General features: G+C 46.3%; 1 pseudogene across 1 annotated transcript in view; it reads right to left on the bottom strand.

Annotated features, from left to right (window-relative positions):
• Positions 1-15520, bottom strand: part of LOC106580214 (calcineurin-binding protein cabin-1-like) — a 139021-nt pseudogene extending 123501 nt beyond the window's left edge. Inside the window, exons 1-18 of the transcript XR_014381971.1 lie at positions 15265-15520; positions 15025-15118; positions 14838-14973; positions 14653-14677; positions 14395-14536; positions 13813-13975; positions 13448-13587; positions 13128-13288; positions 12646-12916; positions 8928-9043; positions 8590-8751; positions 7763-7987; positions 4699-4849; positions 4164-4468; positions 3832-3976; positions 3327-3403; positions 3122-3203; positions 2671-2814 (exon numbers count right to left, since the gene is read on the bottom strand). The product of XR_014381971.1 is annotated as a calcineurin-binding protein cabin-1-like (transcript). The remainder of the gene's footprint in view (positions 1-2670; positions 2815-3121; positions 3204-3326; positions 3404-3831; positions 3977-4163; positions 4469-4698; positions 4850-7762; positions 7988-8589; positions 8752-8927; positions 9044-12645; positions 12917-13127; positions 13289-13447; positions 13588-13812; positions 13976-14394; positions 14537-14652; positions 14678-14837; positions 14974-15024; positions 15119-15264) is intronic.

Raw genomic sequence — 15520 nt, 5'->3', positions numbered from 1 at the left:
TAGGACTGTCTGGGAGTGGTCTGAAAAGGGAGGGGAAAACTGAAAATGAACTGTTATTGGTAGAGGGGTTTTCTTATTGGCAGGCCACGAAAATAGGCTGAAATTGCAGGCTTTTTTAAACTACTCTCACACTAAAGAGGAAATTATCACAATTTCACGTTATTATTCCCACTACGTAGTGGCGCAGCGGTTTAAGGCACTGCATCTCAGTGTTGGAGGCGTCACTACAGACCCTGGTTCAATTCCAGGCTGTATCACAACCAGCTGTGATTGGGAGTCCCATAGGGCAACACACAATTGGCCCAGCGTTGTCTGGGTTTGGCCGGGGTAGGCCGTCATTGTAAATAAGAATTTGTTCTTACTGACTTGCCTAGTTAAATAAAATAAATAATAAAAATAGTGTGGAAATATATATCCACTGCTCAAAAAAATTAAGGGAACACTAAAATAACACATCCTAGATCTGAATGAATGAAATAATCTTAATAAATACTTTTATCTTTACATATCTTTAGTTGAATGTGCTGACAAAAATCACACAAAAATAATCAATGGAAATCCAATTTATCAACCCATGGAGGTCTGGATTTGGAGTCACACTAAAAATTAAAGTGGAAAACCACACTACAGGCTGATCCAACTTTGATGTAATGTCCTTAAAACAAGTCAAAATGAGGCTCAGTAGTGTGTGTGGCCTCCACGTGCCTGTATGACCTCCCTACAACGCCTGGGCATGCTCCTGATGAGGTGGCGGATGGTCTCCTGAGGGATCTCCTCCCAGACCTGGACTAAAGCATCCGCCAACTCCTGGACAGTCTGTGGTGCAACGTGGCGTTGGTGGATGGAGCGAGACATGATGTCCCAGATGTGCTCAATTGGATTCAGGTCTGGGGAACGGGCGGGCCAGTCCATAGCATCAATGCCTTCCTCTTGCAGGAACTGCTGACACACTCCAGCCACATGAGGTCTAGCATTGTCGTGCATTAGGAGGAACCCAGGGCCAACCGCACCAGCATATGGTCTCACAAGGGGTCTGAGGATCTCATCTCGGTACCTAATGGCAGTCAGGCTACCTCTGGCGAGCACATGGAGTGCTGTGCGGCCCCCCAAAGAAATGCCACCCCACACCATGACTGACCCACCACCAAACCAGTCATGCTGGAGGATGTTGCAGGCAGCAGAACGTTCTCCACGGCGTCTCCAGACTCTGTCATGTCTGTCACATGTGCTCATTGTGAACCTGCTTTCATCTGTGACGAGCAAAGGGCACCAGTGGCGAAATTTGCCAATCTTGGTGTTCTCTGGCAAATGCCAAACGTCCTGCACGGTGTTGGGCTGTAAGCACAACCCCCACCTGTGGACGTCGGGCCCTCATACCACCCTCATGGAGTCTGTGGCCTGCTGGAGGTCATTTTGCAGGGCTCTGGCAGTGCTCCTCCTGCTCCTCCTTGCACAAAGGCGGAGGTAGCGGTCCTGCTCCTGGGTTGTTGCCCTCCTACGGCCTCCTCCACGTCTCCTGATGTACTGGCCTGTCTCCTGGTAGCACCTCCATGCTCTGGACACTACGCTGACAGACACTGCAAACCTTCTTGCCACAGCTCGCATTGATGTGCCATCCTGGATGAGCTGCACTACCTGAGCCACTTGTGTGGGTTGTAGACTCCGTCTCATGCTACCACTAGAGTGAAAGCACCGCCAGCATTCAAAAGTGACCAAAACATCAGCCAGGAAGCATAGGAACTGAGAAGTGGTCTGTGGTCACCACCTGCAGAACCACTCCTTTATTGGGGGTGTCTTGCTAATTGCCTATAATTTCCACCTGTTGTCTATTCCATTTGCACAACAGCATGTGAAATTTATTGTCAATCAGTGTTGCTTCCTAAGTGGACAGTTTGATTTCACAGAAGTGTGATTGACTTGGAGTTACATTGTGTTGTATAAGGGTTCCCTTTATTTTTTTGAGCAGTGTATATAAAACACAGGAAAATCAAGTTGACTGCATTGGTCTTTAAAATTAGAAGCTAAAATCAAAACGCCAAGAAGATCTATTCTCAATCTAAATGGCTTCATAAGAGGTGATGAGAACCGTCACTCCTCACCCCAACCTGGGCTTGAACCAGGGACCCTCCGCACACAGCAACAACAGTCATCATCTAAGCATTGTTACCCATCGCTCCACAGCCCTTGCAGAGCAAGGGAAACAACTACTTCAAGGTCTCAGAGCGAATGATGTCACTGATTGAAATGCCACTAGCGCACACTGCTAACTAGCTAGCCATTTCACACTGGTTACAAGCTCTGCTGAAATTACAATAGAAAACAATGATGTCATCAAAAAGGAGAAGCAAGGGAAATGGGAAAGAAAGGAAAAGAGGGTGACCAGCACAAACTTCTATATATTAACACACAGGCCAGGACGCCCTCTGCCAAACTCTACCTTCACACCTCTGTTTGCCTAAACTAAATGCTGTTGCATTTTTATAGAGCAGTAAAGCAATAGCCAAATAACCTGAGATGCAATATTGCCCATTTCCCCAGTGCTAATGGAGTCATTACTGGAACCAGAGCCATTATCATCATAGTGATTATCCTTCTAACCAACACTACTCCCCAGTCTGGTGAAGAATGGGCCCAACCCCAGAGGCCCAGAGTCTAGGACTGGGACTGTACCATCAGTCTGCAGCTCCTCCTCATACTGTTTCCTCGTCTGTTGCTGCCGGAGGCTGTTACGTTTGGTCTGCTGCTGCCGGAGGCTGTTAAGTTTGGTGTAACCGTGGTTGACCGGAGTGGCCGTGTAAGGTGGGGACGTCAGACCTGCGGCGTTGGAGGGGAGGGAGGCCCCATGAACATCCATCGCACACAGCTGACACAGAGCAGTGGGAGTCCTCGTCCATCATGGAGAGGGGCATCTCCCTGAGGTGAGAGAGGAGGTGGGGACAAAACAAAAGGTTGGGCCAGGGGGGGAATTTCATGTTTTTCCTTTTGGTTTGTAGTCGAGACACAATGAGTTTCATAAGAAAGAGCATAGATCCCAGGCTAAGGTTGAGGTCCCTCACTTTTCGTTGGACCTGGGCCTGCCCTTCTCTTCCCCCCTGGCAAAGGGTCCAGTGGCCACCTCAGCCAGGATGTTGAAGATCATGCTCCAGGTCCGGTTCCTCAGACTCCAGCAGGTTGAGGATAGTGGCGCACAGATGGAAGTACAGCTAGGGAGAGAGAGATGCCAGAGTCACACAGCTTTAATAACACGAGTTATACTCTCTCTATATATCTATTATTGAACAAAAGAAGAATAGACCTAGAAACCCTTTAGTTTAAAACATGTGTACTTCCAGGGCCTCCATAGACAAGTCAGGGGAATTGTGGTAGTGTATCTGGCATCCTCCTTGTGCAGATAATGTGCTGCCTGCATGGGAAGAGAAAGAGATGAGAGCATCAGATCCTCATCTGATGGCTGTTACTAACACAGGATGAAACACTGGTTGCCATGGTCAATATCTTTCAATGGTCAAATGTCAGCCTTTAATGTACTGGAAAACAGATAGTGATTCTAGTGTAAGCTATAGAATGGAGCTATAGAATGGAAGTACTGGGTCTGGAGAGGTGAAGAAGCAGTGAAGGTAACAGGGAAACACAGACAGAGCTGCTTCATCGGACCTCTGACTTCCCAGTTTCCCTATAACTCACATCCCCTTCCCCCTCTTCCACTGTACTGACCTCCATGAAGATTTCCGCTCCGTTGAGCCCTAGGGCTCCCCCTGTCTGTATAAATCTAGTCTGCAAGGCAGACCTATGAATCACTTGAGTCCACAGATCATTTCCCCTGCTGTGCACCTGTTTGTAGAGCTGGATGTATTCCCGGGGTGGCTGCTTGCGTTTCTCAGCAATCTTCCCCAGCATGGTAGTGAATGAACCACTCTTCCTCATCCCTATCCCCTTCACACCGAGACGCCCCCTGGAAACACGTCTCCAGCATGGTCTCTCCTCCATCTGAAACACACACACACACACACACACACTATAACCGCTACTGTCAACAGTGATTTCTCTCTATTAGACAGTTCAATTTACTGAACAATGAATTCACACACAGCATGACCAGAAGTGACATCCATTAAGTTTAGAAAAGTAGAACACAAAACACAGTGCATATGAGTATTCTATACACTGGTTGCCCACTGCACCGGTTTGATGACCTCGGAGGGTAGCTCGTTTCTCCACTGTTTGAGTTGGCGCGAGGTGAAGGAGTACAGGGCATAGGACATGGTACCGTACTCGATCCACAGAGCCAGGGCCCTCTTAAAGCATTTGAGCACAGCCATGGAGTGCTTCCACATGGGGCCATCGCTCTTCAATTCGTTGGAGTTTAGCTTGTCCTGGATGGGGCCATCCCTCTTTAGTTCAATAGAGTTTAACTTGTCCTGGATGTGGCGGGCCCTCGCCAGAGCCATGCCAACCCACGAGTCAACCCCAACACACACACACACACACACACACACACACACACACACACACACACACACACACACACACACACACACACACACACACACACACACACACAGCATTGAGCATGCCAAGGAAATGTCATTATCATCATGACATGGAATTCACTTGTAAGGTAAAATACTTAAAGCAACTCAAGGTAATATGAGTATCTTAAAAAGCACAACCACAATTACATTTACTTGTTTTCTTCCTGACCTGTTTGGACACAGATGTCATGTATATAGAACTTAACGACCTTGGACCGCTCCTTGTTCTCAAAGTGCTAGTCAGCCAGGAGGTAGAAGATCTCATTGACAACAGGGGGTGCTGGAGCGCCCCTCTCAGGAAGGCAAGCCACTGGCTCCTGGGTGGGAACACAACGACTGGATGATCTACTATGCTGCTACTGTCAGGTCTGACAGCAGTCTTACAGATTCAACTAGAATCTGATATGTGTAGAGATCCTCTCTAATCCTGATTTGAGATGATAGGTCCTGACTAGTACTCCCAAGTCTCCCATTTAGCTCAATGTGTGATTTATAAAGGTTTCAGCTATTGTGTGCAGGTGCATTGAATTTGTAAATCAGACATGTAACTGCCAAAATAAAAGGAAATAAGGGATACAAAGTATATTGAAAGCAGGTGCTTCCAAACAGCTGTGGTTCCTGAGTTAATTAAGCAATTAACATCCCATAATGCTTAGGGTCATGTATAAAAAAATGCCCAGCTGCCCATTATTTTGGCTACCATGGGTCGAAGAAGAGATCTCAGTGCGGGGTCTCAAAATGAGCATAGGGGGTTTAAAGTGTGTAGGTGTCAGTCAGTCAGTCACCAGATCTCAAACCAATTGAACACTTATGGAAGATTCTGGAGCGGCACCTGTGACAGTGTTTCTCACCACAATCAACAAAACACCAAATTAATTTCTTGTGGAAGAATGGCGTCGCATCCCTCCAATAGAGTTCCAGACACTAGTAGAATCTATGCCAAGGTGCATTGAAGCTGTAGTGGCTCAACGCCCTATTAAGACACTATTTTTATTTATTTTATTTTAATTTCACCTTTATTTAACCAGGTAGGCAAGTTGAGAACAAGTTCTCATTTACAATTGCGACCTGGCCAAGATAAAGCAAAGCAGTTCGACACATACAACAACACAGAGTTACACATGGAGTAAAACAAACATACAGTCAATAACACAGTAGAAAAATAAGTCTATATACAATGTGAGCAAATGAGGTGAGATAAGGGAGGTAAAGGCAAAAAAGGCCATGGTGGCAAAGTAAATACAATATAGCAAGTAAAACACTGGAATGGTAGATTTGTAGTGGAAGAAAGTGCAAAGTTGAAATAGAAATAATGGAGGTTCCTTTATTTTGGCAGTTACCTATATATTTCAATGCATAATGACTTGTACAGTGTTATCACCTATAATGAATGGTCATGACGTGATGTATTGGCCTAAACAGCAGGGTTGTGGTCAATTCCAATAAATTCACTCATGAAGTGGAGAATTTACATTGAAATCAATTCAAATTTCAACAATCTTTAAGTTACAGAATTAGAGTGAGACTTCTGAGTGTTTGAATTGGAATTGAAATAGTAAAAAAAGTCATCTTTGGAATTCAATATGTGTACAGTTCACAGTCAATGGAATTAATGCACAAAAATGGACCTCTGGATATGTTTAAAAATCATTTCAATTTGTATTACTATATTGCTAGTATCTAAACAGTGACATAATTGGCCTGAAAGCCTGGGGGAATTTGGATTTGTGATAATATTGAATTGGGAATTGAACTCTTGGAATTCAGAGTGACCTGGAATTTAAATTGAATTTACAGGTAGAGGGAATTTAATCCTAATAGAATTTACGGAATTAACCCCAACCCTGCTAAACAGTTCTCCATGGCAACATGTAAAGCCAGGCTATGACTACGTCCAGATAATTAGCATTTGTGACTCATAAATGCCCTGCACTGACCTTTAAAGGTGGTGAGGGTAGGTAGCAACACATCTGCCACGCTGATTCTCAACACTGGAGCCCCCCAGGGGTGCGTGCTCAGTCCCCTCCTGTACTCCCTGTTCACCCACGACTGCATGGCCAGGCATGACTCCAACACCATCATTAAGTTTGCAGAAGACACAACAGTGGTAGGCCTGATCACCAACAACGACGAGACAGCCTATAGGGAGGTCAGAGACCTAGCTGGGTGGTGCCAGAATAACAACCTATCCCTCAACGTAACCAAGACTAAGGAGATGATTGTGGACTACAGGAAAAGGAGGACTGAGCACGCCCCCATTCTCATCGACGGGGCTGTAGTTGAGCAGGTTGAGAGCTTCAAGTTCCTTGGTGTCCACATCAACAACAAACTAGAATGGTCCAAACACACCAAGACAGTCGTGAAGAGGGCACGACAAAGCCTATTCCCCCTTAGGAAACTAAAAAGATTTGGCATGGGTCCTGAGATCCTCAAAAGGTTCTACAGCTGCAACATCGAGAGCATCCTGACTGGTTGCATCACTGCCTGGTACGGCAATTGCTCGGCCTCCGACCGCAAGGTACTTCAGAGGGTAGTGCGTACGGCCCAGTACATCCCTGGGGCTCAGCTGCCTGCCATTCAGGACCTCTACACCAGGCAGTGTTAGAGGAAGGCCCTAAAAATTGTCAAAGACCCCAGCCACCCCAGTCATAGACTGTTCTCTACTACCGCATGGCAAGCGGTACCGGAGTGCCAAGTCTTGGACAAAAAGGCTTCTCAACAGTTTTTACCCCCAATCAGACTCCTGAACAGGTAATCAAATGGCTACTCGAACGATCTGCATTGTGTGCCCCCCCCACCCCTCTTTTACACTGCTGCTACTGTTTATCATATATGCATAATCACTTTAACTCTACATTCATGTACATACTACCTCAATTGGCCCGACCAAACAGTACTCCCGCACATTGGCTAACCGGGCTATCTGCATTGTGTCCCGCAACCCGCCAACCCCTCTTTACGCTACTGCTACTCTCTGTTCATCATATATGCATAGTCACTTTAACCATATCTACATGTACATACTACCTCAATCAGCCTGACTAACCGGTGTCTGTATGTAGCCTCGCTACTTTTATAGCCTCGCTACTATATATAGCCTCGCTGCTGTTATTTTTCACTGTCTTTTTACTGTTGTTTTTATTTCTTTACTTACCTATTGTTCACCTAATACCTTTTTTGCACTATTGGTTAGAGCCTGTAAGTAAGCATTTCACTGTAAGGTCCACACCTGTTGTATTCAGGCGTACGTGACAAATAAACTTTGATTTGATTCCAGCCGTGCCCTCGATGTAGGCTGACACCTCGTCCATAGTGAGGATGGGAGTGTCACTGTAGGACACAATGCCAGAGATCCTCTTCAGCAGTTTGGCCAGGTCAGCAGACACCGTACTCGTCTTGTAGCTGTCAAACTGAGGCAGAGTCTTGGGCTTAAAGTACTGGAACATGAGTTCCACCTGCACGCCATAGAAAAACACAGTTAGTTATGATGATAAGCAAAACATTTATATTGTACTGTTAAAAAAAATCCTAGTACTAACGCACGCATGCACACACTTTTTAAAACTCGCCACCAAAGAGTTTGCCCTAAGATTCAACTCTTCCTAAGTGAAACCCTGGTGATTCCCTCTAGCATGATAAGGGACTAACAGCACAGGCTGGTACAATCTGATGCAGAGGCAGTCAGATAATTAATCTCATTCAAACTCCCTGAAAGTGAATCAATTGCTTTCTTCCTCCTGTATTGACCTGCTCGAGTGGAGTTCCTGGGTCGTATGACTCAGTGGACCAACCAGTAGTTAATTAGTCGGGGGACTGCATTCATTAACTAATGAACCTTGTCCCTTTGGAACAGAGTCTATTCATCATGCAATTACTGCATACAACAGTTACACTACAAGCCAATCCCAGTGAGTAAACAACCTAATGTGGAATTGACCGCCACCTAGTGGCCAGTTGAATACATTACATGATCTCTATCAGTTAATCCTCAGAAATGTGAATGGCATTGAAGGATTGACAGTCAGTAATATAACATTAAGAGGGCTGGGTGTTTGACCTGTTGAGCAGAGTGCTCCTCTAGATAGCGGGCCATGATCTTCTTGCTGGGGTAAGCATACAGGCAGTAGAAGCACTGCTCCAAGCCCATCTCCATCTCCTCTTTCTAGGGATGAGTATCCTCCACTTTAGAGGGAGACCGCTCTTTCTTCAGAACACGAACCTGAACCATGAACATGAAGACAACAATGAGGTTAGTTCTATCCTGATTAAACTTTGACAAATACTTTGAAAGACATTAGAAACTAATTCAAACCATATCATAGGAAAACAAAAACAGAGAATTGACTGAGCTGACAGAGGATGTCCACACAATCTCAGCTCTGTTAACCGACTCACATAGCACCTGAACAGAGCTCCATCTGAGTTGCAGCACCAGGAGCGGTGGCCCAGGTACTCATGGGCCATGTTGAGCAGCATCAGGGAGGAGGGCAGAATGGGGGTGTTAGAGTAATCTGAAGAGAGTCACAGGAAACAACAAGACATTTTAGGGCTTCCAGCATAGATTTAAATAGGGCATTATAGCAGTTATGAATAGGATGGACTTCACCACCACCACATACACATATAGATATATATACACATACATACACACAAAAGTATGTGGACACCCCTTCAAATTAGTTGATTCAGCTATTTCAGCCACCCTCGTTACTGACAGATAGACAGGTATATAAAATCGAGCACACAGCCATGCAATCTCCATAGACAAATATTGGCAGTAGAATGGCCTTACTGGAGAACTCAATGACTTTCTAACAAGCCACCTTTCCAACAAGTCAGTTTGTCAAATTTCTGTCCTGCTAGAGCTGCACCGGTCCACTGTAAGTGCTGTTATTGTGAAGTGGAAACATCTAGGAGCAGCAATGGCTCAGCCACGAAGTGGTAGGCCACACAAGCTCACAGAACGGGACCGGCGAGTGATGAAGCACGTAGCGCTTAAAAATCATCTGTCATCAGGTTGCAACACTCACTATGAATTCCAAACTACCTCTGGAAGCAACATCAGCACAATATCGGGAGCTTCATGAAATGGGTTTCTATGGCCGAGCAGCCGCACACAAGCCTAAGATCACCATACACAATGCCAAGAGTCGGCTGGAGTGGTGTAAAGCTCGCCGCCATTGGACTCTGGAGCAGTGGAAACGCGTACTCTGGAGTGATAAAGTGCATTGGAGAGGTTGTACCCACTGTGAATATTAAAACGCGAACCACCGCATTTAACCATGGAAAGATGACTGGGAATATGGCTGAATATAAACAGTGTAGTTATTCCCTCCGCAAGGCAATCAAACAAGAAAATGTCGGTATAGGGACAAAGTGGAGTCGCAATTTAACGGCCCGGACACGAGACGTATGTGGCAGTGTATACAGGCAATTAAGGACTACAAAAAGAAAACCAGCCACGTCACAGATACAGACGTCTTGCTTCCAGACAAACTAAACACCTTCTTTGCCCGCTTTGAGGATAATAGTGCCACCGATGCAGCCCACTACCAAGGACTGCGGCCCCCTCCTCTCCTTCTCCATGGCCCACATGAGTAAGACATTTAAATGTGTTAACCCTCGCAAGGCTGCCGGCCCAGACGGCATCCCTAGCTGCGTCCTCAAAGCACGCACAGACCAGCTGGCTGGAGTGTTTACAGACATATTCAATCGCTCTCTATCCCAGTCTGCTGTCCCCACATGCTTCAAGATGGCCACCATTGTTCATGTACCCAAGAAAGCAAAGGTAACTGAACTAGATGACTATCATCCCGTAGCACTCACTTGTTATCATGAAGTGTTTTGAGGCTAGTTAAGGATCATATCACCTCTACCTTACCTGACACCCTAGACCCACTTCAATTTGCTTACTGTCCCAATAGATCCACAGACAATGCAATCGCCATCACACTGCCCTATCCCATCTGGACAAGAGGAATACCCATGTAAGAATGCTGTTCATTGACGACAGCTCAGCATTCAACACCATGGTACCCTCCAAGCTCATCATTAAGCTTGAGGCCCTGGGTCTCAACCCCGCCCTGTGAAATTGGGTCCTGGACTTTCTGACGGGCCGCCCCCAGGTGGTGAAGGTAGGAAACAACACCTCCACTTCGCTGATCTTCAACACTGGGGCCCCACAAGGGTGGGTGCTCAGCTCCCTCCTGTACTCCCTGTTCACCCATGACTGCGTGGCCATGCACGCCTCCAACTCAATCATCAAGTTTGCAGACGACACAACAGTAGTGGGCTTGATTACCAACAACGACGAGACAGCCTACAGGGAGGTGGTGAGGGCACTCAGAGTGTGATGTCAGGAAAACTCCGTCAACAAAACAAAAATGATCGTGGACTTCAGGAAACAGCAGAGGGATCACCCCATCCACATCGACGGGACAGCAGTGGAGAAAGTGGAAAGTTTTAAGTTCCTCGGCGTACACATCACAGACAAACTGAAATGGTCCACCCACACAGACAGTGTGGAAAAGGTGCAATAGCACCTATTCAACCTCAGGAGGTTGAAGAAATTTGGCTTGTCACCTAAAACCCTAAAACTTTTACAGATGCACAATTGAGAGCATCCTTTCGGGCTGCCTGGTACGGCAACTACACTGCCCTCACCTGCAAGGCTCCTCAGAGGGTGGTGCGGTCTGCACAACGCATCACCGGGGGCAAACTACCTGCCCTCCAGGACACCTACAGCACCCGATGTCACAGGAAGGCCAAAAAGATCATCAAGGACATTAACCACCCGAGCCACTGCCTGTTCACCCCCCCACTGCCTGTTCATCCAGAAGGCGAGGTCAGTACAGGTGCATCAAAGCTGGGACCGAGAGACTGAAAAACAGCTTCTATCTCAAGGCCATCAGACTGTTAAAAAGCCATCACTAACACAGAGATGCTGCTGCCTACATACAGACTCAAATCATTGGCCACTTTAGTAAATGGATCACTAGTCACTTTACACAATGCACTCTAAATAATTCCACTTCAATACTGTTTACACATCTTACATTACTCATCTCATATGTATATACTGTATTTTATACCATCTATTGCATCTTGCATATGCCGCTCGGTCATCGCTCATCCATATATTTCTATGTACATATTCTTATTCCATCCCTTTAGATTTGTGTGTATTAGGTAGTTGTTGTGGAATTGTTAGATTACTTGTTAGATATTACTGCACTGTCGGAAGTAGAGCATTTTGCTACACTCGCATTAACATCTGCTAACCATGTTTATGTGACCAATAACATTTGATTTGATTATTTTTAATCACGCTTCACCATCTGGCAGTCCGATCGCCGAATCTAGGTTTGGCGGATGCCAGGAGTACACTACCTGCCCCAATAAATAGTGCCAACTGTAAAGTTTGGTGGAGAAGGAATAATGGTCTGGGGCTGTTTTTCATGGTTCGGACTAGGTCCCTTAGTTCCAGTGAAGGGAAATCTTAACGCTACAGCATACAATGACATTGTAGACGATTCTGTGCTTCCAACTTTGTGGCAACAGTTTGGGGAAGGCCTTTCCTGTTTCAACATGACATTGCCCCTGTGCACAAAGCGAGGTTCATACAGAAATGGTTTGTCGAGATTGGTGAAGAACAACTTGACTAGCCTGCACAGAGCCTTAACCTCAACCCCAACGAACACCTTTGGGATGAATTGGAATGCCGACTGTGAGCCAGGCTAATCGCTCAACATCAGTGCCCGAACTCACTAATGCTTGTGGCTGAATGGAAGCAAGTCCCTGTAGCAATGTTCAAACATCTAGGGGAAAGCCTTCCCAGAAGAGTGGAGGCTGTTATAGCAGCAAAGGCGGGACCAAGTCCATATTAATGCCCATGATTTTGGAATGAGATGTTCGATGAGCAGTGTCCACATACATTTGGTCATGTAATGTGCCTTCATCATCCCCTATGAATATATGTGCTAGCGAAGCAGGCAGTTGAAGGCAGCCTCCTCGTGCTTGATGATGTGGTGCAGGAGAATCCAGGGCAGGGCTGAGCTGGACACAGCACACATTTATATATCATTTTCTGTTTCCAAACACACTCTGTGTCTACCAGGTATATTAGTGTGAATGTTGACCCGGATGAGGTTGTTGGCCAGCCGGACCATGCTGGTGTAGTGGTTGATGTTGCTCAGGAGCTGAGGGTCCTCTGTGAAGCAGACCTCAAAGCCTCCCAACAGCGTTGTGATGGTAGAGAACCACTCCTCCTTTGCCGTGTGAGAGCTGACTGGGACAGAGTTGAGCTGCTGCAGGGCTTCGTTCAGGGCAACCTCGGTGAACTCCAGACACTGACGGTAGTCCTTCAGTTTCAACAGGGTGTTCTGGGGCAGAGACGCCAGGAAAAGAGGAAAAATGTCATCATGGTACATATTGTACATTTAATACTGCTTTCCTACGTTGGTACTACACTGATTAGTAGTGACAGCCATGCCACAAAGAGAAAGACTTGTTGAAACTAAAAGAACCAAATAAAGACAAATACTACAGTACATCTACAAAATGATCTATTGCTGTATTAATCCAGAAGGTAAACTGCAACAGCAGCAGCTGGACAAACTCCAGAGGCTTGACCCGCCCAGAGCCATAACTGAGGGTGGGCTGCAGCAGCCGCACCACAGACTCATAGTCCCTAGACTCAGACGCTGGATCTCCGCCAGGGACTGACAATGCTCCAGAGACACCAGCTTCTTATCAATCTGTCCATGCAATGGGGAGAAGGGAACGCTTTCTGATGAACCAGACAACTCAAAACCACAGGGGAACTACACGCTCTAATGGGATGGTTGAGGGCCAGGTGCATGTTATTCAAATAGACTATTTATGCTATAGTTTTACTGTTCAGCCCTTACACTGACCTCCTCCACCGAGATGGCTGCATCTGCACGCAGGTTGGGCAGGTAGATGGTGTACCTTTCCTCCTCTGTGGTCGGTGCGTGAATCTCTGCAGCATGCCTGCACACATATCATAGCTCTCCAGGGCCTGGTCCAGGTCTCCCTGTGAGATGACACAAGCACACAAAGCACGTCTTAGGTTATGGATTACACATGTCAATAGAAAATGTAGATCAGATTGATTTGTCTTAATCATTGAAACCAATATGTGAGATGTATGAGGAAAGAGGTCAACTCAGTATCATACTAGAAACAAATATTCAAGTGTTATGGTAAATAGTCAAGGAAACATGGGTAAATTATGATGCAGGATGAATGTGAAGGTTACTTGCAGGGCCAAGAAGCATGCCTTGAGCAAGGAAACACGCTCCACCACAGCCACCCAGTTTTCCTCAAACAGGTTCCCCAGCTGTAACAGGTCCCCCTCAGAGTGCTGCCCTGGGAACTCACACCAACACTGCTCTGGCCCCCACTGCACTTTCTTGGGCACCCTTCACAATAAAAACACAGAAAGGAATATACCAATATGGTTCATGTAAAAGAAAGAAACCAACAGAAAACTGTATTTCATAAAGATTACCAAAGTACACCAATGTGTTTGACACGTACCATTCTTGCCTTTGCTGTGAGACCACTGCTCCAACTGAATCTCCATACATGATAGGCTTATCAGCGACATTTCCTGCATAAAGCACCAATCACAACTCTTTTACAGACAGCTTGACATTCGCATTAGGTGGAATGTAAAAAACACAGGCAGAGATGTAAGTTTTTCAATTAAAAACGCTGTCAATAAAGTAATAAATCAGAAGAGTCAGAATAGATGTTCTATACCCATTTGTGTTGATTACTGCAGTTGCGGAGTAGAGGGTTGGGCCGGCCACTACTGTGCTTCCTCCAACTATGATACACCTCCTGCACCACTGCAGTCAGCCCACGAGGCCACTCCTCCATGAACCTCTGACCCACCGCTTTCAGATAGCGCATCGTCATCTCTAATATCCCACCGTTGCTCATATTATTGATCAGGAAGTTGTGGACATCCTGTTGTTCTGGGGATGAGGAAAGAGTAAGACAATGTAAATCCCATGAGATGTTTGACATCCCGACTCTGCATTTCAGTCAGAGAATTGTGTAAATGTTGCAGATGGGGATCTGTGAAACTCACTCCACTTGCGCTGCTGAATAGCTAGCTTTTCAGGGAGACGAATGGGTAAGACGCTTCAGGAGGGGGATCACATGATGCAGTTTGTGAGGCAGAGGTCCTGGGTTCGAGCCTCAGTATAAACCGAATAAGGAGGAAGCTGTACTCGCTAAGCAAGCAGCGTGACATCATTTACATAAGACATGTACCTGATTCCATGTATTCAGTAGTCTGAAAGGCATGCAGCTTGTGCCATGGAGCAGCTGGAAGTCCTGCTTGATTTCACACTGGGCCTCCAGGTTACTCAGGCTCTCGTCATCATCCTCAAGGTCAAACTTCTTCAGTCTGAGTGGAACGGAAGAACCTAGTTATCATCCGATAAGAATATATACTTGCAATGTGTTGGCAGTGTCTCCGCTTTCCTCCATTATGTGTCTCCTCTCAGGGGCCTTCTTCACATTCTTCTTTTCAGTGAGCAAGGTTTCCATAGCTGTGAGGGCACAAATTGATCCTTAAACAATAAAACGCATTATCAGAGTATACAATAAACCGGTCAATTTGATGTTATCTAAATGGTTTCATGCTTGCAAATCAATGGAATTGACATGCTAAACTAGATGAAAAGAAGCTACTGACCAACAGAGGGGGCTGTAGTTTGTGTTATCTGAACCAGAGGACTGGGCTGGGACAGTGCTGATGGCTCAGGGACAGGGAGTGGAGGCAGGGAGATGCTGGGGCTGCTGCTGGGGATGGTCTTGATCTCACTGACAGGAGGAGGGCAGGGCTCAGGAGGCAAGGCCTGGAGGCAGTTGGGGTTGCGGTACTGGGACAGGTTGATCCTGCGGCCCAGGCTTGGGCATGGCGGCTCGCAGGTGGTCTGATGTCTGTACAT

This window comes from Salmo salar, chromosome 20 (assembly GCF_965601325.2).
Source record: "Salmo salar chromosome 20, fSalSal1, whole genome shotgun sequence".
In the NCBI taxonomy this organism is placed as follows: domain Eukaryota; kingdom Metazoa; phylum Chordata; class Actinopteri; order Salmoniformes; family Salmonidae; genus Salmo; species Salmo salar.
Note: the sequence above shows the minus strand (reverse complement) of the source record. Positions and strands in the feature narration are given on the sequence as shown.